At 47.8% G+C, this 21,362-nt stretch overlaps 28 non-coding genes across 28 annotated transcripts; all 28 read left to right on the top strand.

Annotated features, from left to right (window-relative positions):
• The first annotated feature begins 217 nt into the window (after window positions 1-217).
• Window positions 218-300, top strand: trnal-cag (transfer RNA leucine (anticodon CAG)). Its single transcript has one exon. It is a non-coding gene; the product is annotated as a tRNA-Leu (tRNA).
• A 575-nt stretch (window positions 301-875) lies between these two features.
• trnaq-cug (transfer RNA glutamine (anticodon CUG)) lies at window positions 876-947 on the top strand. Its single transcript has one exon. It is a non-coding gene; the product is annotated as a tRNA-Gln (tRNA).
• An 832-nt stretch (window positions 948-1,779) lies between these two features.
• On the top strand, window positions 1,780-1,862 carry trnal-cag (transfer RNA leucine (anticodon CAG)). The gene has a single exon. It is a non-coding gene; the product is annotated as a tRNA-Leu (tRNA).
• Window positions 1,863-2,437: 575 nt separating this feature from the next.
• On the top strand, window positions 2,438-2,509 carry trnaq-cug (transfer RNA glutamine (anticodon CUG)). The gene has a single exon. It is a non-coding gene; the product is annotated as a tRNA-Gln (tRNA).
• Window positions 2,510-3,341: 832 nt separating this feature from the next.
• Window positions 3,342-3,425, top strand: trnal-cag (transfer RNA leucine (anticodon CAG)). Its single transcript has one exon. It is a non-coding gene; the product is annotated as a tRNA-Leu (tRNA).
• A 575-nt stretch (window positions 3,426-4,000) lies between these two features.
• Window positions 4,001-4,072, top strand: trnaq-cug (transfer RNA glutamine (anticodon CUG)). The gene has a single exon. It is a non-coding gene; the product is annotated as a tRNA-Gln (tRNA).
• An 832-nt stretch (window positions 4,073-4,904) lies between these two features.
• Window positions 4,905-4,987, top strand: trnal-cag (transfer RNA leucine (anticodon CAG)). Its single transcript has one exon. It is a non-coding gene; the product is annotated as a tRNA-Leu (tRNA).
• A 575-nt stretch (window positions 4,988-5,562) lies between these two features.
• Window positions 5,563-5,634, top strand: trnaq-cug (transfer RNA glutamine (anticodon CUG)). Its single transcript has one exon. It is a non-coding gene; the product is annotated as a tRNA-Gln (tRNA).
• An 832-nt stretch (window positions 5,635-6,466) lies between these two features.
• Window positions 6,467-6,549, top strand: trnal-cag (transfer RNA leucine (anticodon CAG)). The gene has a single exon. It is a non-coding gene; the product is annotated as a tRNA-Leu (tRNA).
• A 575-nt stretch (window positions 6,550-7,124) lies between these two features.
• On the top strand, window positions 7,125-7,196 carry trnaq-cug (transfer RNA glutamine (anticodon CUG)). The gene has a single exon. It is a non-coding gene; the product is annotated as a tRNA-Gln (tRNA).
• An 832-nt stretch (window positions 7,197-8,028) lies between these two features.
• On the top strand, window positions 8,029-8,111 carry trnal-cag (transfer RNA leucine (anticodon CAG)). The gene has a single exon. It is a non-coding gene; the product is annotated as a tRNA-Leu (tRNA).
• Window positions 8,112-8,686: 575 nt separating this feature from the next.
• On the top strand, window positions 8,687-8,758 carry trnaq-cug (transfer RNA glutamine (anticodon CUG)). The gene has a single exon. It is a non-coding gene; the product is annotated as a tRNA-Gln (tRNA).
• An 815-nt stretch (window positions 8,759-9,573) lies between these two features.
• On the top strand, window positions 9,574-9,656 carry trnal-cag (transfer RNA leucine (anticodon CAG)). The gene has a single exon. It is a non-coding gene; the product is annotated as a tRNA-Leu (tRNA).
• Window positions 9,657-10,231: 575 nt separating this feature from the next.
• trnaq-cug (transfer RNA glutamine (anticodon CUG)) lies at window positions 10,232-10,303 on the top strand. Its single transcript has one exon. It is a non-coding gene; the product is annotated as a tRNA-Gln (tRNA).
• An 832-nt stretch (window positions 10,304-11,135) lies between these two features.
• Window positions 11,136-11,218, top strand: trnal-cag (transfer RNA leucine (anticodon CAG)). The gene has a single exon. It is a non-coding gene; the product is annotated as a tRNA-Leu (tRNA).
• Window positions 11,219-11,793: 575 nt separating this feature from the next.
• On the top strand, window positions 11,794-11,865 carry trnaq-cug (transfer RNA glutamine (anticodon CUG)). The gene has a single exon. It is a non-coding gene; the product is annotated as a tRNA-Gln (tRNA).
• Window positions 11,866-12,697: 832 nt separating this feature from the next.
• Window positions 12,698-12,780, top strand: trnal-cag (transfer RNA leucine (anticodon CAG)). Its single transcript has one exon. It is a non-coding gene; the product is annotated as a tRNA-Leu (tRNA).
• A 575-nt stretch (window positions 12,781-13,355) lies between these two features.
• Window positions 13,356-13,427, top strand: trnaq-cug (transfer RNA glutamine (anticodon CUG)). The gene has a single exon. It is a non-coding gene; the product is annotated as a tRNA-Gln (tRNA).
• Window positions 13,428-14,242: 815 nt separating this feature from the next.
• Window positions 14,243-14,325, top strand: trnal-cag (transfer RNA leucine (anticodon CAG)). The gene has a single exon. It is a non-coding gene; the product is annotated as a tRNA-Leu (tRNA).
• A 575-nt stretch (window positions 14,326-14,900) lies between these two features.
• On the top strand, window positions 14,901-14,972 carry trnaq-cug (transfer RNA glutamine (anticodon CUG)). The gene has a single exon. It is a non-coding gene; the product is annotated as a tRNA-Gln (tRNA).
• Window positions 14,973-15,804: 832 nt separating this feature from the next.
• Window positions 15,805-15,887, top strand: trnal-cag (transfer RNA leucine (anticodon CAG)). Its single transcript has one exon. It is a non-coding gene; the product is annotated as a tRNA-Leu (tRNA).
• Window positions 15,888-16,462: 575 nt separating this feature from the next.
• trnaq-cug (transfer RNA glutamine (anticodon CUG)) lies at window positions 16,463-16,534 on the top strand. The gene has a single exon. It is a non-coding gene; the product is annotated as a tRNA-Gln (tRNA).
• Window positions 16,535-17,366: 832 nt separating this feature from the next.
• Window positions 17,367-17,449, top strand: trnal-cag (transfer RNA leucine (anticodon CAG)). Its single transcript has one exon. It is a non-coding gene; the product is annotated as a tRNA-Leu (tRNA).
• A 575-nt stretch (window positions 17,450-18,024) lies between these two features.
• trnaq-cug (transfer RNA glutamine (anticodon CUG)) lies at window positions 18,025-18,096 on the top strand. The gene has a single exon. It is a non-coding gene; the product is annotated as a tRNA-Gln (tRNA).
• Window positions 18,097-18,928: 832 nt separating this feature from the next.
• trnal-cag (transfer RNA leucine (anticodon CAG)) lies at window positions 18,929-19,011 on the top strand. The gene has a single exon. It is a non-coding gene; the product is annotated as a tRNA-Leu (tRNA).
• A 575-nt stretch (window positions 19,012-19,586) lies between these two features.
• trnaq-cug (transfer RNA glutamine (anticodon CUG)) lies at window positions 19,587-19,658 on the top strand. Its single transcript has one exon. It is a non-coding gene; the product is annotated as a tRNA-Gln (tRNA).
• An 832-nt stretch (window positions 19,659-20,490) lies between these two features.
• trnal-cag (transfer RNA leucine (anticodon CAG)) lies at window positions 20,491-20,574 on the top strand. The gene has a single exon. It is a non-coding gene; the product is annotated as a tRNA-Leu (tRNA).
• Window positions 20,575-21,149: 575 nt separating this feature from the next.
• On the top strand, window positions 21,150-21,221 carry trnaq-cug (transfer RNA glutamine (anticodon CUG)). The gene has a single exon. It is a non-coding gene; the product is annotated as a tRNA-Gln (tRNA).
• Window positions 21,222-21,362: the final 141 nt, after the last annotated feature.

The raw sequence follows: 21,362 nt of genomic DNA on the forward strand, positions 1-21,362 counted from the left end.
ACAAAGAAGTTGAATAGACTACGAATGAACCAACCAGGAATGTGTGCCTGCATGTATTGTCAACGCAGCGCCTTACTGGATGACCCTGCGATACCGTAAAAGTTGAGCATTGATATGTGACAGCACAGTCGCTATAATGTGTCACATGATGGCAGATGTAATGTACCGTCTGCCCGTACACTTTGGAATTTCCCCTGAAAGACAAAAGCCTTTTAAGGTCAGGATGGCCGAGCGGTCTAAGGCGCTGCGTTCAGGTCGCAGTCTCCCCTGGAGGCGTGGGTTCGAATCCCACTTCTGACATGCCGTGTTTTTCACTGGAACTGTTTCTTCTAACGTGATATCTGGAAAGAAAAGTCGGCAATATATGCGTGTTGGCAGTTCTGACATAACCCCTGTACAAGGCGCAACGTTATTCATTTCTGTTTGCGCACTTTGTTCCCTGAGCAAAGAATAGTCTCGTTTGTCTTTCTCAACTTGCCTTTTTATTGGAGCTTTGGTCCCGCCGCAATTAATAGCAGTCAATCACGGTCCCGACTTTTGAGTTTGTATGCGAAAGGCCAGTGGGTCAACAATCTCAAGCTGTGAGGTGTAAACTTGCCAGTTTGTTGTTGTCTCCAGTAGCCCTATTTGGTGCTGGATTAATTGTTTGTGGGATTTCCTTGAGAACAATGTCTAAAGTTGGCATTTCCCACAGCTGCTGTCGACTGTGACCAGTCAGCTAACTAATTCAAGTAAGTTGGCGCGTAAAGTTAGCATTTTTAACGTGTTATCTTCTGTGTCACTGGTATTGATGCATGCCTTCTTTGTAGTACATGAGAAAGACGCAATAACACGTTCCAAAAGCGTTCTACAGCGATCAGGGGGAGCTCTTCTGAGGTTCCATGGTGTAATGGTTAGCACTCTGGACTCTGAATCCAGCGATCCGAGTTCAAATCTCGGTGGGACCTGGTTTTAAATGTTACAGGGCCTCATGGGCGTTCCCACTGTAAACCATAAGGTGGCAACACAGTTGTTCCAGGTACCCCTAAGTCCCGATACGAGCAGGTGTTCACTGTCGTCCAATCAACCCTAGAGACTTGGGATTCCAAATGTGATAGAAGAGGAAGGAGTGAAATGGATTCCAGTTACATTATTTGTGCACACTTTGGATTCTGTCTCATTCTCACCACAAAAGTGAGGCTTCACCGAACTTGCTGCGTCTGGGTGTCTGTGCTCATCGTTGAAAGGCCAGCATACTGCGAGCGGTGGGGCGGTTGAACAGCCATGAAACACCGTCCGGCCAGCTTTGCAACGTCGGATGATGGGCTGTGTCCGAGCGTTTCTGTGACTTTCTATTGCCTGAAATGCCGTTGGGGCGGTTCACTTGGCTAACGTTGGCTGAAAAGCTGATCTTCAAGTGGGAGATGCGCCAACGGTCGGGTTAACGAGGGTGTTGAAGACGTTTCACGTCTCATCTGAAAGGACTTTTCAGTTTTTACGGCCTGGTGGGGAGGCCCTGGTTGCCTTGGTTGAAAACTTAGATACACCAGGAGCTGGATGTCTGAAAACCGTCGCAGACATGTACAAAGAAGTTGAATAGACTACGAATGAACCAACCAGGAATGTGTGCCTGCATGTATTGTCAACGCAGCGCCTTACTGGATGACCCTGCGATACCGTAAAAGTTGAGCATTGATATGTGACAGCACAGTCGCTATAATGTGTCACATGATGGCAGATGTAATGTACCGTCTGCCCGTACACTTTGGAATTTCCCCTGAAAGACAAAAGCCTTTTAAGGTCAGGATGGCCGAGCGGTCTAAGGCGCTGCGTTCAGGTCGCAGTCTCCCCTGGAGGCGTGGGTTCGAATCCCACTTCTGACATGCCGTGTTTTTCACTGGAACTGTTTCTTCTAACGTGATATCTGGAAAGAAAAGTCGGCAATATATGCGTGTTGGCAGTTCTGACATAACCCCTGTACAAGGCGCAACGTTATTCATTTCTGTTTGCGCACTTTGTTCCCTGAGCAAAGAATAGTCTCGTTTGTCTTTCTCAACTTGCCTTTTTATTGGAGCTTTGGTCCCGCCGCAATTAATAGCAGTCAATCACGGTCCCGACTTTTGAGTTTGTATGCGAAAGGCCAGTGGGTCAACAATCTCAAGCTGTGAGGTGTAAACTTGCCAGTTTGTTGTTGTCTCCAGTAGCCCTATTTGGTGCTGGATTAATTGTTTGTGGGATTTCCTTGAGAACAATGTCTAAAGTTGGCATTTCCCACAGCTGCTGTCGACTGTGACCAGTCAGCTAACTAATTCAAGTAAGTTGGCGCGTAAAGTTAGCATTTTTAACGTGTTATCTTCTGTGTCACTGGTATTGATGCATGCCTTCTTTGTAGTACATGAGAAAGACGCAATAACACGTTCCAAAAGCGTTCTACAGCGATCAGGGGGAGCTCTTCTGAGGTTCCATGGTGTAATGGTTAGCACTCTGGACTCTGAATCCAGCGATCCGAGTTCAAATCTCGGTGGGACCTGGTTTTAAATGTTACAGGGCCTCATGGGCGTTCCCACTGTAAACCATAAGGTGGCAACACAGTTGTTCCAGGTACCCCTAAGTCCCGATACGAGCAGGTGTTCACTGTCGTCCAATCAACCCTAGAGACTTGGGATTCCAAATGTGATAGAAGAGGAAGGAGTGAAATGGATTCCAGTTACATTATTTGTGCACACTTTGGATTCTGTCTCATTCTCACCACAAAAGTGAGGCTTCACCGAACTTGCTGCGTCTGGGTGTCTGTGCTCATCGTTGAAAGGCCAGCATACTGCGAGCGGTGGGGCGGTTGAACAGCCATGAAACACCGTCCGGCCAGCTTTGCAACGTCGGATGATGGGCTGTGTCCGAGCGTTTCTGTGACTTTCTATTGCCTGAAATGCCGTTGGGGCGGTTCACTTGGCTAACGTTGGCTGAAAAGCTGATCTTCAAGTGGGAGATGCGCCAACGGTCGGGTTAACGAGGGTGTTGAAGACGTTTCACGTCTCATCTGAAAGGACTTTTCAGTTTTTACGGCCTGGTGGGGAGGCCCTGGTTGCCTTGGTTGAAAACTTAGATACACCAGGAGCTGGATGTCTGAAAACCGTCGCAGACATGTACAAAGAAGTTGAATAGACTACGAATGAACCAACCAGGAATGTGTGCCTGCATGTATTGTCAACGCAGCGCCTTACTGGATGACCCTGCGATACCGTAAAAGTTGAGCATTGATATGTGACAGCACAGTCGCTATAATGTGTCACATGATGGCAGATGTAATGTACCGTCTGCCCGTACACTTTGGAATTTCCCCTGAAAGACAAAAGCCTTTTAAGGTCAGGATGGCCGAGCGGTCTAAGGCGCTGCGTTCAGGTCGCAGTCTCCCCTGGAGGCGTGGGTTTCGAATCCCACTTCTGACATGCCGTGTTTTTCGCTGGAACTGTTTCTTCTAACGTGATATCTGGAAAGAAAAGTCGGCAATATATGCGTGTTGGCAGTTCTGACATAACCCCTGTACAAGGCGCAACGTTATTCATTTCTGTTTGCGCACTTTGTTCCCTGAGCAAAGAATAGTCTCGTTTGTCTTTCTCAACTTGCCTTTTTATTGGAGCTTTGGTCCCGCCGCAATTAATAGCAGTCAATCACGGTCCCGACTTTTGAGTTTGTATGCGAAAGGCCAGTGGGTCAACAATCTCAAGCTGTGAGGTGTAAACTTGCCAGTTTGTTGTTGTCTCCAGTAGCCCTATTTGGTGCTGGATTAATTGTTTGTGGGATTTCCTTGAGAACAATGTCTAAAGTTGGCATTTCCCACAGCTGCTGTCGACTGTGACCAGTCAGCTAACTAATTCAAGTAAGTTGGCGCGTAAAGTTAGCATTTTTAACGTGTTATCTTCTGTGTCACTGGTATTGATGCATGCCTTCTTTGTAGTACATGAGAAAGACGCAATAACACGTTCCAAAAGCGTTCTACAGCGATCAGGGGGAGCTCTTCTGAGGTTCCATGGTGTAATGGTTAGCACTCTGGACTCTGAATCCAGCGATCCGAGTTCAAATCTCGGTGGGACCTGGTTTTAAATGTTACAGGGCCTCGTGGGCGTTCCCACTGTAAACCATAAGGTGGCAACACAGTTGTTCCAGGTACCCCTAAGTCCCGATACGAGCAGGTGTTCACTGTCGTCCAATCAACCCTAGAGACTTGGGATTCCAAATGTGATAGAAGAGGAAGGAGTGAAATGGATTCCAGTTACATTATTTGTGCACACTTTGGATTCTGTCTCATTCTCACCACAAAAGTGAGGCTTCACCGAACTTGCTGCGTCTGGGTGTCTGTGCTCATCGTTGAAAGGCCAGCATACTGCGAGCGGTGGGGCGGTTGAACAGCCATGAAACACCGTCCGGCCAGCTTTGCAACGTCGGATGATGGGCTGTGTCCGAGCGTTTCTGTGACTTTCTATTGCCTGAAATGCCGTTGGGGCGGTTCACTTGGCTAACGTTGGCTGAAAAGCTGATCTTCAAGTGGGAGATGCGCCAACGGTCGGGTTAACGAGGGTGTTGAAGACGTTTCACGTCTCATCTGAAAGGACTTTTCAGTTTTTACGGCCTGGTGGGGAGGCCCTGGTTGCCTTGGTTGAAAACTTAGATACACCAGGAGCTGGATGTCTGAAAACCGTCGCAGACATGTACAAAGAAGTTGAATAGACTACGAATGAACCAACCAGGAATGTGTGCCTGCATGTATTGTCAACGCAGCGCCTTACTGGATGACCCTGCGATACCGTAAAAGTTGAGCATTGATATGTGACAGCACAGTCGCTATAATGTGTCACATGATGGCAGATGTAATGTACCGTCTGCCCGTACACTTTGGAATTTCCCCTGAAAGACAAAAGCCTTTTAAGGTCAGGATGGCCGAGCGGTCTAAGGCGCTGCGTTCAGGTCGCAGTCTCCCCTGGAGGCGTGGGTTCGAATCCCACTTCTGACATGCCGTGTTTTTCACTGGAACTGTTTCTTCTAACGTGATATCTGGAAAGAAAAGTCGGCAATATATGCGTGTTGGCAGTTCTGACATAACCCCTGTACAAGGCGCAACGTTATTCATTTCTGTTTGCGCACTTTGTTCCCTGAGCAAAGAATAGTCTCGTTTGTCTTTCTCAACTTGCCTTTTTATTGGAGCTTTGGTCCCGCCGCAATTAATAGCAGTCAATCACGGTCCCGACTTTTGAGTTTGTATGCGAAAGGCCAGTGGGTCAACAATCTCAAGCTGTGAGGTGTAAACTTGCCAGTTTGTTGTTGTCTCCAGTAGCCCTATTTGGTGCTGGATTAATTGTTTGTGGGATTTCCTTGAGAACAATGTCTAAAGTTGGCATTTCCCACAGCTGCTGTCGACTGTGACCAGTCAGCTAACTAATTCAAGTAAGTTGGCGCGTAAAGTTAGCATTTTTAACGTGTTATCTTCTGTGTCACTGGTATTGATGCATGCCTTCTTTGTAGTACATGAGAAAGACGCAATAACACGTTCCAAAAGCGTTCTACAGCGATCAGGGGGAGCTCTTCTGAGGTTCCATGGTGTAATGGTTAGCACTCTGGACTCTGAATCCAGCGATCCGAGTTCAAATCTCGGTGGGACCTGGTTTTAAATGTTACAGGGCCTCGTGGGCGTTCCCACTGTAAACCATAAGGTGGCAACACAGTTGTTCCAGGTACCCCTAAGTCCCGATACGAGCAGGTGTTCACTGTCGTCCAATCAACCCTAGAGACTTGGGATTCCAAATGTGATAGAAGAGGAAGGAGTGAAATGGATTCCAGTTACATTATTTGTGCACACTTTGGATTCTGTCTCATTCTCACCACAAAAGTGAGGCTTCACCGAACTTGCTGCGTCTGGGTGTCTGTGCTCATCGTTGAAAGGCCAGCATACTGCGAGCGGTGGGGCGGTTGAACAGCCATGAAACACCGTCCGGCCAGCTTTGCAACGTCGGATGATGGGCTGTGTCCGAGCGTTTCTGTGACTTTCTATTGCCTGAAATGCCGTTGGGGCGGTTCACTTGGCTAACGTTGGCTGAAAAGCTGATCTTCAAGTGGGAGATGCGCCAACGGTCGGGTTAACGAGGGTGTTGAAGACGTTTCACGTCTCATCTGAAAGGACTTTTCAGTTTTTACGGCCTGGTGGGGAGGCCCTGGTTGCCTTGGTTGAAAACTTAGATACACCAGGAGCTGGATGTCTGAAAACCGTCGCAGACATGTACAAAGAAGTTGAATAGACTACGAATGAACCAACCAGGAATGTGTGCCTGCATGTATTGTCAACGCAGCGCCTTACTGGATGACCCTGCGATACCGTAAAAGTTGAGCATTGATATGTGACAGCACAGTCGCTATAATGTGTCACATGATGGCAGATGTAATGTACCGTCTGCCCGTACACTTTGGAATTTCCCCTGAAAGACAAAAGCCTTTTAAGGTCAGGATGGCCGAGCGGTCTAAGGCGCTGCGTTCAGGTCGCAGTCTCCCCTGGAGGCGTGGGTTCGAATCCCACTTCTGACATGCCGTGTTTTTCACTGGAACTGTTTCTTCTAACGTGATATCTGGAAAGAAAAGTCGGCAATATATGCGTGTTGGCAGTTCTGACATAACCCCTGTACAAGGCGCAACGTTATTCATTTCTGTTTGCGCACTTTGTTCCCTGAGCAAAGAATAGTCTCGTTTGTCTTTCTCAACTTGCCTTTTTATTGGAGCTTTGGTCCCGCCGCAATTAATAGCAGTCAATCACGGTCCCGACTTTTGAGTTTGTATGCGAAAGGCCAGTAGGTCAACAATCTCAAGCTGTGAGGTGTAAACTTGCCAGTTTGTTGTTGTCTCCAGTAGCCCTATTTGGTGCTGGATTAATTGTTTGTGGGATTTCCTTGAGAACAATGTCTAAAGTTGGCATTTCCCACAGCTGCTGTCGACTGTGACCAGTCAGCTAACTAATTCAAGTAAGTTGGCGCGTAAAGTTAGCATTTTTAACGTGTTATCTTCTGTGTCACTGGTATTGATGCATGCCTTCTTTGTAGTACATGAGAAAGACGCAATAACACGTTCCAAAAGCGTTCTACAGCGATCAGGGGGAGCTCTTCTGAGGTTCCATGGTGTAATGGTTAGCACTCTGGACTCTGAATCCAGCGATCCGAGTTCAAATCTCGGTGGGACCTGGTTTTAAATGTTACAGGGCCTCGTGGGCGTTCCCACTGTAAACCATAAGGTGGCAACACAGTTGTTCCAGGTACCCCTAAGTCCCGATACGAGCAGGTGTTCACTGTCGTCCAATCAACCCTAGAGACTTGGGATTCCAAATGTGATAGAAGAGGAAGGAGTGAAATGGATTCCAGTTACATTATTTGTGCACACTTTGGATTCTGTCTCATTCTCACCACAAAAGTGAGGCTTCACCGAACTTGCTGCGTCTGGGTGTCTGTGCTCATCGTTGAAAGGCCAGCATACTGCGAGCGGTGGGGCGGTTGAACAGCCATGAAACACCGTCCGGCCAGCTTTGCAACGTCGGATGATGGGCTGTGTCCGAGCGTTTCTGTGACTTTCTATTGCCTGAAATGCCGTTGGGGCGGTTCACTTGGCTAACGTTGGCTGAAAAGCTGATCTTCAAGTGGGAGATGCGCCAACGGTCGGGTTAACGAGGGTGTTGAAGACGTTTCACGTCTCATCTGAAAGGACTTTTCAGTTTTTACGGCCTGGTGGGGAGGCCCTGGTTGCCTTGGTTGAAAACTTAGATACACCAGGAGCTGGATGTCTGAAAACCGTCGCAGACATGTACAAAGAAGTTGAATAGACTACGAATGAACCAACCAGGAATGTGTGCCTGCATGTATTGTCAACGCAGCGCCTTACTGGATGACCCTGCGATACCGTAAAAGTTGAGCATTGATATGTGACAGCACAGTCGCTATAATGTGTCACATGATGGCAGATGTAATGTACCGTCTGCCCGTACACTTTGGAATTTCCCCTGAAAGACAAAAGCCTTTTAAGGTCAGGATGGCCGAGCGGTCTAAGGCGCTGCGTTCAGGTCGCAGTCTCCCCTGGAGGCGTGGGTTCGAATCCCACTTCTGACATGCCGTGTTTTTCACTGGAACTGTTTCTTCTAACGTGATATCTGGAAAGAAAAGTCGGCAATATATGCGTGTTGGCAGTTCTGACATAACCCCTGTACAAGGCGCAACGTTATTCATTTCTGTTTGCGCACTTTGTTCCCTGAGCAAAGAATAGTCTCGTTTGTCTTTCTCAACTTGCCTTTTTATTGGAGCTTTGGTCCCGCCGCAATTAATAGCAGTCAATCACGGTCCCGACTTTTGAGTTTGTATGCGAAAGGCCAGTGGGTCAACAATCTCGAGCTGTGAGGTGTAAACTTGCCAGTTTGTTGTTGTCTCCAGTAGCCCTATTTGGTGCTGGATTAATTGTTTGTGGGATTTCCTTGAGAACAATGTCTAAAGTTGGCATTTCCCACAGCTGCTGTCGACTGTGACCAGTCAGCTAACTAATTCAAGTAAGTTGGCGCGTAAAGTTAGCATTTTTAACGTGTTATCTTCTGTGTCACTGGTATTGATGCATGCCTTCTTTGTAGTACATGAGAAAGACGCAATAACACGTTCCAAAAGCGTTCTACAGCGATCAGGGGGAGCTCTTCTGAGGTTCCATGGTGTAATGGTTAGCACTCTGGACTCTGAATCCAGCGATCCGAGTTCAAATCTCGGTGGGACCTGGTTTTAAATGTTACAGGGCCTCGTGGGCGTTCCCACTGTAAACCATAAGGTGGCAACACAGTTGTTCCAGGTACCCCTAAGTCCCGATACGAGCAGGTGTTCACTGTCGTCCAATCAACCCTAGAGACTTGGGATTCCAAATGTGATAGAAGAGGAAGGAGTGAAATGGATTCCAGTTACATTATTTGTGCACACTTTGGATTCTGTCTCATTCTCACCGCAAAAGTGAGGCTTCACCGAACTTGCTGCGTCTGGGTGTCTGTGCTCATCGTTGAAAGGCCAGCATACTGCGAGCGGTGGGGCGGTTGAACAGCCATGAAACACCGTCCGGCCAGCTTTGCTGTGTCCGAGCGTTTCTGTGACTTTCTATTGCCTGAAATGCCGTTGGGACGGTTCACTTGGCTAACGTTGGCTGAAAAGCTGATCTTCAAGTGGGAGATGCGCCAACGGTCGGGTTAACGAGGGTGTTGAAGACGTTTCACGTCTCATCTGAAAGGACTTTTCAGTTTTTACGGCCTGGTGGGGAGGCCCTGGTTGCCTTGGTTGAAAACTTAGATACACCAGGAGCTGGATGTCTGAAAACCGTCGCAGACATGTACAAAGAAGTTGAATAGACTACGAATGAACCAACCAGGAATGTGTGCCTGCATGTATTGTCAACGCAGCGCCTTACTGGATGACCCTGCGATACCGTAAAAGTTGAGCATTGATATGTGACAGCACAGTCGCTATAATGTGTCACATGATGGCAGATGTAATGTACCGTCTGCCCGTACACTTTGGAATTTCCCCTGAAAGACAAAAGCCTTTTAAGGTCAGGATGGCCGAGCGGTCTAAGGCGCTGCGTTCAGGTCGCAGTCTCCCCTGGAGGCGTGGGTTCGAATCCCACTTCTGACATGCCGTGTCTTTCACTGGAACTGTTTCTTCTAACGTGATATCTGGAAAGAAAAGTCGGCAATATATGCGTGTTGGCAGTTCTGACATAACCCCTGTACAAGGCGCAACGTTATTCATTTCTGTTTGCGCACTTTGTTCCCTGAGCAAAGAATAGTCTCGTTTGTCTTTCTCAACTTGCCTTTTTATTGGAGCTTTGGTCCCGCCGCAATTAATAGCAGTCAATCACGGTCCCGACTTTTGAGTTTGTATGCGAAAGGCCAGTGGGTCAACAATCTCAAGCTGTGAGGTGTAAACTTGCCAGTTTGTTGTTGTCTCCAGTAGCCCTATTTGGTGCTGGATTAATTGTTTGTGGGATTTCCTTGAGAACAATGTCTAAAGTTGGCATTTCCCACAGCTGCTGTCGACTGTGACCAGTCAGCTAACTAATTCAAGTAAGTTGGCGCGTAAAGTTAGCATTTTTAACGTGTTATCTTCTGTGTCACTGGTATTGATGCATGCCTTCTTTGTAGTACATGAGAAAGACGCAATAACACGTTCCAAAAGCGTTCTACAGCGATCAGGGGGAGCTCTTCTGAGGTTCCATGGTGTAATGGTTAGCACTCTGGACTCTGAATCCAGCGATCCGAGTTCAAATCTCGGTGGGACCTGGTTTTAAATGTTACAGGGCCTCGTGGGCGTTCCCACTGTAAACCATAAGGTGGCAACACAGTTGTTCCAGGTACCCCTAAGTCCCGATACGAGCAGGTGTTCACTGTCGTCCAATCAACCCTAGAGACTTGGGATTCCAAATGTGATAGAAGAGGAAGGAGTGAAATGGATTCCAGTTACATTATTTGTGCACACTTTGGATTCTGTCTCATTCTCACCACAAAAGTGAGGCTTCACCGAACTTGCTGCGTCTGGGTGTCTGTGCTCATCGTTGAAAGGCCAGCATACTGCGAGCGGTGGGGCGGTTGAACAGCCATGAAACACCGTCCGGCCAGCTTTGCAACGTCGGATGATGGGCTGTGTCCGAGCGTTTCTGTGACTTTCTATTGCCTGAAATGCCGTTGGGGCGGTTCACTTGGCTAACGTTGGCTGAAAAGCTGATCTTCAAGTGGGAGATGCGCCAACGGTCGGGTTAACGAGGGTGTTGAAGACGTTTCACGTCTCATCTGAAAGGACTTTTCAGTTTTTACGGCCTGGTGGGGAGGCCCTGGTTGCCTTGGTTGAAAACTTAGATACACCAGGAGCTGGATGTCTGAAAACCGTCGCAGACATGTACAAAGAAGTTGAATAGACTACGAATGAACCAACCAGGAATGTGTGCCTGCATGTATTGTCAACGCAGCGCCTTACTGGATGACCCTGCGATACCGTAAAAGTTGAGCATTGATATGTGACAGCACAGTCGCTATAATGTGTCACATGATGGCAGATGTAATGTACCGTCTGCCCGTACACTTTGGAATTTCCCCTGAAAGACAAAAGCCTTTTAAGGTCAGGATGGCCGAGCGGTCTAAGGCGCTGCGTTCAGGTCGCAGTCTCCCCTGGAGGCGTGGGTTCGAATCCCACTTCTGACATGCCGTGTTTTTCACTGGAACTGTTTCTTCTAACGTGATATCTGGAAAGAGAAGTCGGCAATATATGCGTGTTGGCAGTTCTGACATAACCCCTGTACAAGGCGCAACGTTATTCATTTCTGTTTGCGCACTTTGTTCCCTGAGCAAAGAATAGTCTCGTTTGTCTTTCTCAACTTGCCTTTTTATTGGAGCTTTGGTCCCGCCGCAATTAATAGCAGTCAATCACGGTCCCGACTTTTGAGTTTGTATGCGAAAGGCCAGTGGGTCAACAATCTCAAGCTGTGAGGTGTAAACTTGCCAGTTTGTTGTTGTCTCCAGTAGCCCTATTTGGTGCTGGATTAATTGTTTGTGGGATTTCCTTGAGAACAATGTCTAAAGTTGGCATTTCCCACAGCTGCTGTCGACTGTGACCAGTCAGCTAACTAATTCAAGTAAGTTGGCGCGTAAAGTTAGCATTTTTAACGTGTTATCTTCTGTGTCACTGGTATTGATGCATGCCTTCTTTGTAGTACATGAGAAAGACGCAATAACACGTTCCAAAAGCGTTCTACAGCGATCAGGGGGAGCTCTTCTGAGGTTCCATGGTGTAATGGTTAGCACTCTGGACTCTGAATCCAGCGATCCGAGTTCAAATCTCGGTGGGACCTGGTTTTAAATGTTACAGGGCCTCGTGGGCGTTCCCACTGTAAACCATAAGGTGGCAACACAGTTGTTCCAGGTACCCCTAAGTCCCGATACGAGCAGGTGTTCACTGTCGTCCAATCAACCCTAGAGACTTGGGATTCCAAATGTGATAGAAGAGGAAGGAGTGAAATGGATTCCAGTTACATTATTTGTGCACACTTTGGATTCTGTCTCATTCTCACCACAAAAGTGAGGCTTCACCGAACTTGCTGCGTCTGGGTGTCTGTGCTCATCGTTGAAAGGCCAGCATACTGCGAGCGGTGGGGCGGTTGAACAGCCATGAAACACCGTCCGGCCAGCTTTGCAACGTCGGATGATGGGCTGTGTCCGAGCGTTTCTGTGACTTTCTATTGCCTGAAATGCCGTTGGGGCGGTTCACTTGGCTAACGTTGGCTGAAAAGCTGATCTTCAAGTGGGAGATGCGCCAACGGTCGGGTTAACGAGGGTGTTGAAGACGTTTCACGTCTCATCTGAAAGGACTTTTCAGTTTTTACGGCCTGGTGGGGAGGCCCTGGTTGCCTTGGTTGAAAACTTAGATACACCAGGAGCTGGATGTCTGAAAACCGTCGCAGACATGTACAAAGAAGTTGAATAGACTACGAATGAACCAACCAGGAATGTGTGCCTGCATGTATTGTCAACGCAGCGCCTTACTGGATGACCCTGCGATACCGTAAAAGTTGAGCATTGATATGTGACAGCACAGTCGCTATAATGTGTCACATGATGGCAGATGTAATGTACCGTCTGCCCGTACACTTTGGAATTTCCCCTGAAAGACAAAAGCCTTTTAAGGTCAGGATGGCCGAGCGGTCTAAGGCGCTGCGTTCAGGTCGCAGTCTCCCCTGGAGGCGTGGGTTCGAATCCCACTTCTGACATGCCGTGTTTTTCACTGGAACTGTTTCTTCTAACGTGATATCTGGAAAGAAAAGTCGGCAATATATGCGTGTTGGCAGTTCTGACATAACCCCTGTACAAGGCGCAACGTTATTCATTTCTGTTTGCGCACTTTGTTCCCTGAGCAAAGAATAGTCTCGTTTGTCTTTCTCAACTTGCCTTTTTATTGGAGCTTTGGTCCCGCCGCAATTAATAGCAGTCAATCACGGTCCCGACTTTTGAGTTTGTATGCGAAAGGCCAGTGGATCAACAATCTCGAGCTGTGAGGTGTAAACTTGCCAGTTTGTTGTTGTCTCCAGTAGCCCTATTTGGTGCTGGATTAATTGTTTGTGGGATTTCCTTGAGAACAATGTCTAAAGTTGGCATTTCCCACAGCTGCTGTCGACTGTGACCAGTCAGCTAACTAATTCAAGTAAGTTGGCGCGTAAAGTTAGCATTTTTAACGTGTTATCTTCTGTGTCACTGGTATTGATGCATGCCTTCTTTGTAGTACATGAGAAAGACGCAATAACACGTTCCAAAAGCGTTCTACAGCGATCAGGGGGAGCTCTTCTGAGGTTCCATGGTGTAATGGTTAGCACTCTGGACTCTGAATCCAGCGATCCGAGTTCAAATCTCGGTGGGACCTGGTTTTAAATGTTACAGGGCCTCGTGGGCGTTCCCACTGTAAACCATAAGGTGGCAACACAGTTGTTCCAGGTACCCCTAAGTCCCGATACGAGCAGGTGTTCACTGTCGTCCAATCAACCCTAGAGACTTGGGATTCCAAATGTGATAGAAGAGGAAGGAGTGAAATGGATTCCAGTTACATTATTTGTGCACACTTTGGATTCTGTCTCATTCTCACCGCAAAAGTGAGGCTTCACCGAACTTGCTGCGTCTGGGTGTCTGTGCTCATCGTTGAAAGGCCAGCATACTGCGAGCGGTGGGGCGGTTGAACAGCCATGAAACACCGTCCGGCCAGCTTTGCTGTGTCCGAGCGTTTCTGTGACTTTCTATTGCCTGAAATGCCGTTGGGACGGTTCACTTGGCTAACGTTGGCTGAAAAGCTGATCTTCAAGTGGGAGATGCGCCAACGGTCGGGTTAACGAGGGTGTTGAAGACGTTTCACGTCTCATCTGAAAGGACTTTTCAGTTTTTACGGCCTGGTGGGGAGGCCCTGGTTGCCTTGGTTGAAAACTTAGATACACCAGGAGCTGGATGTCTGAAAACCGTCGCAGACATGTACAAAGAAGTTGAATAGACTACGAATGAACCAACCAGGAATGTGTGCCTGCATGTATTGTCAACGCAGCGCCTTACTGGATGACCCTGCGATACCGTAAAAGTTGAGCATTGATATGTGACAGCACAGTCGCTATAATGTGTCACATGATGGCAGATGTAATGTACCGTCTGCCCGTACACTTTGGAATTTCCCCTGAAAGACAAAAGCCTTTTAAGGTCAGGATGGCCGAGCGGTCTAAGGCGCTGCGTTCAGGTCGCAGTCTCCCCTGGAGGCGTGGGTTCGAATCCCACTTCTGACATGCCGTGTTTTTCACTGGAACTGTTTCTTCTAACGTGATATCTGGAAAGAAAAGTCGGCAATATATGCGTGTTGGCAGTTCTGACATAACCCCTGTACAAGGCGCAACGTTATTCATTTCTGTTTGCGCACTTTGTTCCCTGAGCAAAGAATAGTCTCGTTTGTCTTTCTCAACTTGCCTTTTTATTGGAGCTTTGGTCCCGCCGCAATTAATAGCAGTCAATCACGGTCCCGACTTTTGAGTTTGTATGCGAAAGGCCAGTGGGTCAACAATCTCGAGCTGTGAGGTGTAAACTTGCCAGTTTGTTGTTGTCTCCAGTAGCCCTATTTGGTGCTGGATTAATTGTTTGTGGGATTTCCTTGAGAACAATGTCTAAAGTTGGCATTTCCCACAGCTGCTGTCGACTGTGACCAGTCAGCTAACTAATTCAAGTAAGTTGGCGCGTAAAGTTAGCATTTTTAACGTGTTATCTTCTGTGTCACTGGTATTGATGCATGCCTTCTTTGTAGTACATGAGAAAGACGCAATAACACGTTCCAAAAGCGTTCTACAGCGATCAGGGGGAGCTCTTCTGAGGTTCCATGGTGTAATGGTTAGCACTCTGGACTCTGAATCCAGCGATCCGAGTTCAAATCTCGGTGGGACCTGGTTTTAAATGTTACAGGGCCTCGTGGGCGTTCCCACTGTAAACCATAAGGTGGCAACACAGTTGTTCCAGGTACCCCTAAGTCCCGATACGAGCAGGTGTTCACTGTCGTCCAATCAACCCTAGAGACTTGGGATTCCAAATGTGATAGAAGAGGAAGGAGTGAAATGGATTCCAGTTACATTATTTGTGCACACTTTGGATTCTGTCTCATTCTCACCACAAAAGTGAGGCTTCACCGAACTTGCTGCGTCTGGGTGTCTGTGCTCATCGTTGAAAGGCCAGCATACTGCGAGCGGTGGGGCGGTTGAACAGCCATGAAACACCGTCCGGCCAGCTTTGCAACGTCGGATGATGGGCTGTGTCCGAGCGTTTCTGTGACTTTCTATTGCCTGAAATGCCGTTGGGGCGGTTCACTTGGCTAACGTTGGCTGAAAAGCTGATCTTCAAGTGGGAGATGCGCCAACGGTCGGGTTAACGAGGGTGTTGAAGACGTTTCACGTCTCATCTGAAAGGACTTTTCAGTTTTTACGGCCTGGTGGGGAGGCCCTGGTTGCCTTGGTTGAAAACTTAGATACACCAGGAGCTGGATGTCTGAAAACCGTCGCAGACATGTACAAAGAAGTTGAATAGACTACGAATGAACCAACCAGGAATGTGTGCCTGCATGTATTGTCAACGCAGCGCCTTACTGGATGACCCTGCGATACCGTAAAAGTTGAGCATTGATATGTGACAGCACAGTCGCTATAATGTGTCACATGATGGCAGATGTAATGTACCGTCTGCCCGTACACTTTGGAATTTCCCCTGAAAGACAAAAGCCTTTTAAGGTCAGGATGGCCGAGCGGTCTAAGGCGCTGCGTTCAGGTCGCAGTCTCCCCTGGAGGCGTGGGTTCGAATCCCACTTCTGACATGCCGTGTTTTTCACTGGAACTGTTTCTTCTAACGTGATATCTGGAAAGAAAAGTCGGCAATATATGCGTGTTGGCAGTTCTGACATAACCCCTGTACAAGGCGCAACGTTATTCATTTCTGTTTGCGCACTTTGTTCCCTGAGCAAAGAATAGTCTCGTTTGTCTTTCTCAACTTGCCTTTTTATTGGAGCTTTGGTCCCGCCGCAATTAATAGCAGTCAATCACGGTCCCGACTTTTGAGTTTGTATGCGAAAGGCCAGTGGGTCAACAATCTCAAGCTGTGAGGTGTAAACTTGCCAGTTTGTTGTTGTCTCCAGTAGCCCTATTTGGTGCTGGATTAATTGTTTGTGGGATTTCCTTGAGAACAATGTCTAAAGTTGGCATTTCCCACAGCTGCTGTCGACTGTGACCAGTCAGCTAACTAATTCAAGTAAGTTGGCGCGTAAAGTTAGCATTTTTAACGTGTTATCTTCTGTGTCACTGGTATTGATGCATGCCTTCTTTGTAGTACATGAGAAAGACGCAATAACACGTTCCAAAAGCGTTCTACAGCGATCAGGGGGAGCTCTTCTGAGGTTCCATGGTGTAATGGTTAGCACTCTGGACTCTGAATCCAGCGATCCGAGTTCAAATCTCGGTGGGACCTGGTTTTAAATGTTACAGGGCCTCGTGGGCGTTCCCACTGTAAACCATAAGGTGGCAACACAGTTGTTCCAGGTACCCCTAAGTCCCGATACGAGCAGGTGTTCACTGTCGTCCAATCAACCCTAGAGACTTGGGATTCCAAATGTGATAGAAGAGGAAGGAGTGAAATGGATTCCAGTTACATTATTTGTGCACACTTTGGATTCTGTCTCATTCTCACCACAAAAGTGAGGCTTCACCGAACTTGCTGCGTCTGGGTGTCTGTGCTCATCGTTGAAAGGCCAGCATACTGCGAGCGGTGGGGCGGTTGAACAGCCATGAAACACCGTCCGGCCAGCTTTGCAACGTCGGATGATGGGCTGTGTCCGAGCGTTTCTGTGACTTTCTATTGCCTGAAATGCCGTTGGGGCGGTTCACTTGGCTAACGTTGGCTGAAAAGCTGATCTTCAAGTGGGAGATGCGCCAACGGTCGGGTTAACGAGGGTGTTGAAGACGTTTCACGTCTCATCTGAAAGGACTTTTCAGTTTTTACGGCCTGGTGGGGAGGCCCTGGTTGCCTTGGTTGAAAACTTAGATACACCAGGAGCTGGATGTCTGAAAACCGTCGCAGACATGTACAAAGAAGTTGAATAGACTACGAATGAACCAACCAGGAATGTGTGCCTGCATGTATTGTCAACGCAGCGCCTTACTGGATGACCCTGCGATACCGTAAAAGTTGAGCATTGATATGTGACAGCACAGTCGCTATAATGTGTCACATGATGGCAGATGTAATGTACCGTCTGCCCGTACACTTTGGAATTTCCCCTGAAAGACAAAAGCCTTTTAAGGTCAGGATGGCCGAGCGGTCTAAGGCGCTGCGTTCAGGTCGCAGTCTCCCCTGGAGGCGTGGGTTCGAATCCCACTTCTGACATGCCGTGTTTTTCACGGGAACTGTTTCTTCTAACGTGATATCTGGAAAGAAAAGTCGGCAATATATGCGTGTTGGCAGTTCTGACATAACCCCTGTACAAGGCGCAACGTTATTCATTTCTGTTTGCGCACTTTGTTCCCTGAGCAAAGAATAGTCTCGTTTGTCTTTCTCAACTTGCCTTTTTATTGGAGCTTTGGTCCCGCCGCAATTAATAGCAGTCAATCACGGTCCCGACTTTTGAGTTTGTATGCGAAAGGCCAGTGGGTCAACAATCTCAAGCTGTGAGGTGTAAACTTGCCAGTTTGTTGTTGTCTCCAGTAGCCCTATTTGGTGCTGGATTAATTGTTTGTGGGATTTCCTTGAGAACAATGTCTAAAGTTGGCATTTCCCACAGCTGCTGTCGACTGTGACCAGTCAGCTAACTAATTCAAGTAAGTTGGCGCGTAAAGTTAGCATTTTTAACGTGTTATCTTCTGTGTCACTGGTATTGATGCATGCCTTCTTTGTAGTACATGAGAAAGACGCAATAACACGTTCCAAAAGCGTTCTACAGCGATCAGGGGGAGCTCTTCTGAGGTTCCATGGTGTAATGGTTAGCACTCTGGACTCTGAATCCAGCGATCCGAGTTCAAATCTCGGTGGGACCTGGTTTTAAATGTTACAGGGCCTCGTGGGCGTTCCCACTGTAAACCATAAGGTGGCAACACAGTTGTTCCAGGTACCCCTAAGTCCCGATACGAGCAGGTGTTCACTGTCGTCCAATCAACCCTAGAGACTTGGGATTCCAAATGTGATAGAAGAGGAAGGAGTGAAATGGATTCCAGTTACATTATTTGTGCACACTTTGGATTCTGTCTCATTCTCACCACAAAAGTGAGGCTTCACCGAACTTGCTGCGTCTGGGTGTCTGTGCTCATCGTTGAAAGGCCAGCATACTGCGAGCGGTGGGGCGGTTGAACAGCCATGAAACACCGTCCGGCCAGCTTTGCAACGTCGGATGATGGGCTGTGTCCGAGCGTTTCTGTGACTTTCTATTGCCTGAAATGCCGTTGGGGCGGTTCACTTGGCTAACGTTGGCTGAAAAGCTGATCTTCAAGTGGGAGATGCGCCAACGGTCGGGTTAACGAGGGTGTTGAAGACGTTTCACGTCTCATCTGAAAGGACTTTTCAGTTTTTACGGCCTGGTGGGGAGGCCCTGGTTGCCTTGGTTGAAAACTTAGATACACCAGGAGCTGGATGTCTGAAAACCGTCGCAGACATGTACAAAGAAGTTGAATAGACTACGAATGAACCAACCAGGAATGTGTGCCTGCATGTATTGTCAACGCAGCGCCTTACTGGATGACCCTGCGATACCGTAAAAGTTGAGCATTGATATGTGACAGCACAGTCGCTATAATGTGTCACATGATGGCAGATGTAATGTACCGTCTGCCCGTACACTTTGGAATTTCCCCTGAAAGACAAAAGCCTTTTAAGGTCAGGATGGCCGAGCGGTCTAAGGCGCTGCGTTCAGGTCGCAGTCTCCCCTGGAGGCGTGGGTTCGAATCCCACTTCTGACATGCCGTGTTTTTCACTGGAACTGTTTCTTCTAACGTGATATCTGGAAAGAAAAGTCGGCAATATATGCGTGTTGGCAGTTCTGACATAACCCCTGTACAAGGCGCAACGTTATTCATTTCTGTTTGCGCACTTTGTTCCCTGAGCAAAGAATAGTCTCGTTTGTCTTTCTCAACTTGCCTTTTTATTGGAGCTTTGGTCCCGCCGCAATTAATAGCAGTCAATCACGGTCCCGACTTTTGAGTTTGTATGCGAAAGGCCAGTGGGTCAACAATCTCGAGCTGTGAGGTGTAAACTTGCCAGTTTGTTGTTGTCTCCAGTAGCCCTATTTGGTGCTGGATTAATTGTTTGTGGGATTTCCTTGAGAACAATGTCTAAAGTTGGCATTTCCCACAGCTGCTGTCGACTGTGACCAGTCAGCTAACTAATTCAAGTAAGTTGGCGCGTAAAGTTAGCATTTTTAACGTGTTATCTTCTGTGTCACTGGTATTGATGCATGCCTTCTTTGTAGTACATGAGAAAGACGCAATAACACGTTCCAAAAGCGTTCTACAGCGATCAGGGGGAGCTCTTCTGAGGTTCCATGGTGTAATGGTTAGCACTCTGGACTCTGAATCCAGCGATCCGAGTTCAAATCTCGGTGGGACCTGGTTTTAAATGTTACAGGGCCTCATGGGCGTTCCCACTGTAAACCATAAGGTGGCAACACAGTTGTTCCAGGTACCCCTAAGTCCCGATACGAGCAGGTGTTCACTGTCGTCCAATCAACCCTAGAGACTTGGGATTCCAAATGTGATAGAAGAGGAAGGAGTGAAATGGATTCCAGTTACATTATTTGTGCACACTTTGGATTCTGTCTCATTCTCACCACAAAAGTGAGGCTTCACCGAACTTGCTGCGTCTGGGTGTCTGTGCTCATCGTTGAAAGGCCAGCATACTGCGAGCGGTGGGGCGGTTGAACAGCCATGAAACACCGTCCGGCCAGCTTTGCAACGTCGGATGATGGGCTGTGTCCGAGCGTTTCTGTGACTTTCTATTGCCTGAAATGCCGTTGGGGCGGTTCACTTGGCTAACGTTGGCTGAAAAGCTGATCTTCAAGTGGGAGATGCGCCAACGGTCGGGTTAACGAGGGTGTTGAAGACGTTTCACGTCTCATCTGAAAGGACTTTTCAGTTTTTACGGCCTGGTGGGGAGGCCCTGGTTGCCTTGGTTGAAAACTTAGATACACCAGGAGCTGGATGTCTGAAAACCGTCGCAGACATGTACAAAGAAGTTGAATAGACTACGAATGAACCAACCAGGAATGTGTGCCTGCATGTATTGTCAACGCAGCGCCTTACTGGATGACCCTGCGATACCGTAAAAGTTGAGCATTGATATGTGACAGCACAGTCGCTATAATGTGTCACATGATGGCAGATGTAATGTACCGTCTGCCCGTACACTTTGGAATTTCCCCTGAAAGACAAAAGCCTTTTAAGGTCAGGATGGCCGAGCGGTCTAAGGCGCTGCGTTCAGGTCGCAGTCTCCCCTGGAGGCGTGGGTTTCGAATCCCACTTCTGACATGCCGTGTTTTTCGCTGGAACTGTTTCTTCTAACGTGATATCTGGAAAGAAAAGTCGGCAATATATGCGTGTTGGCAGTTCTGACATAACCCCTGTACAAGGCGCAACGTTATTCATTTCTGTTTGCGCACTTTGTTCCCTGAGCAAAGAATAGTCTCGTTTGTCTTTCTCAACTTGCCTTTTTATTGGAGCTTTGGTCCCGCCGCAATTAATAGCAGTCAATCACGGTCCCGACTTTTGAGTTTGTATGCGAAAGGCCAGTGGGTCAACAATCTCAAGCTGTGAGGTGTAAACTTGCCAGTTTGTTGTTGTCTCCAGTAGCCCTATTTGGTGCTGGATTAATTGTTTGTGGGATTTCCTTGAGAACAATGTCTAAAGTTGGCATTTCCCACAGCTGCTGTCGACTGTGACCAGTCAGCTAACTAATTCAAGTAAGTTGGCGCGTAAAGTTAGCATTTTTAACGTGTTATCTTCTGTGTCACTGGTATTGATGCATGCCTTCTTTGTAGTACATGAGAAAGACGCAATAACACGTTCCAAAAGCGTTCTACAGCGATCAGGGGGAGCTCTTCTGAGGTTCCATGGTGTAATGGTTAGCACTCTGGACTCTGAATCCAGCGATCCGAGTTCAAATCTCGGTGGGACCTGGTTTTAAATGTTACAGGGCCTCGTGGGCGTTCCCACTGTAAACCATAAGGTGGCAACACAGTTGTTCCAGGTACCCCTAAGTCCCGATACGAGCAGGTGTTCACTGTCGTCCAATCAACCCTAGAGACTTGGGATTCCAA

Source organism: Pagrus major, chromosome 24 (assembly GCF_040436345.1).
Source record: "Pagrus major chromosome 24, Pma_NU_1.0".
NCBI lineage: Eukaryota > Metazoa > Chordata > Actinopteri > Spariformes > Sparidae > Pagrus > Pagrus major.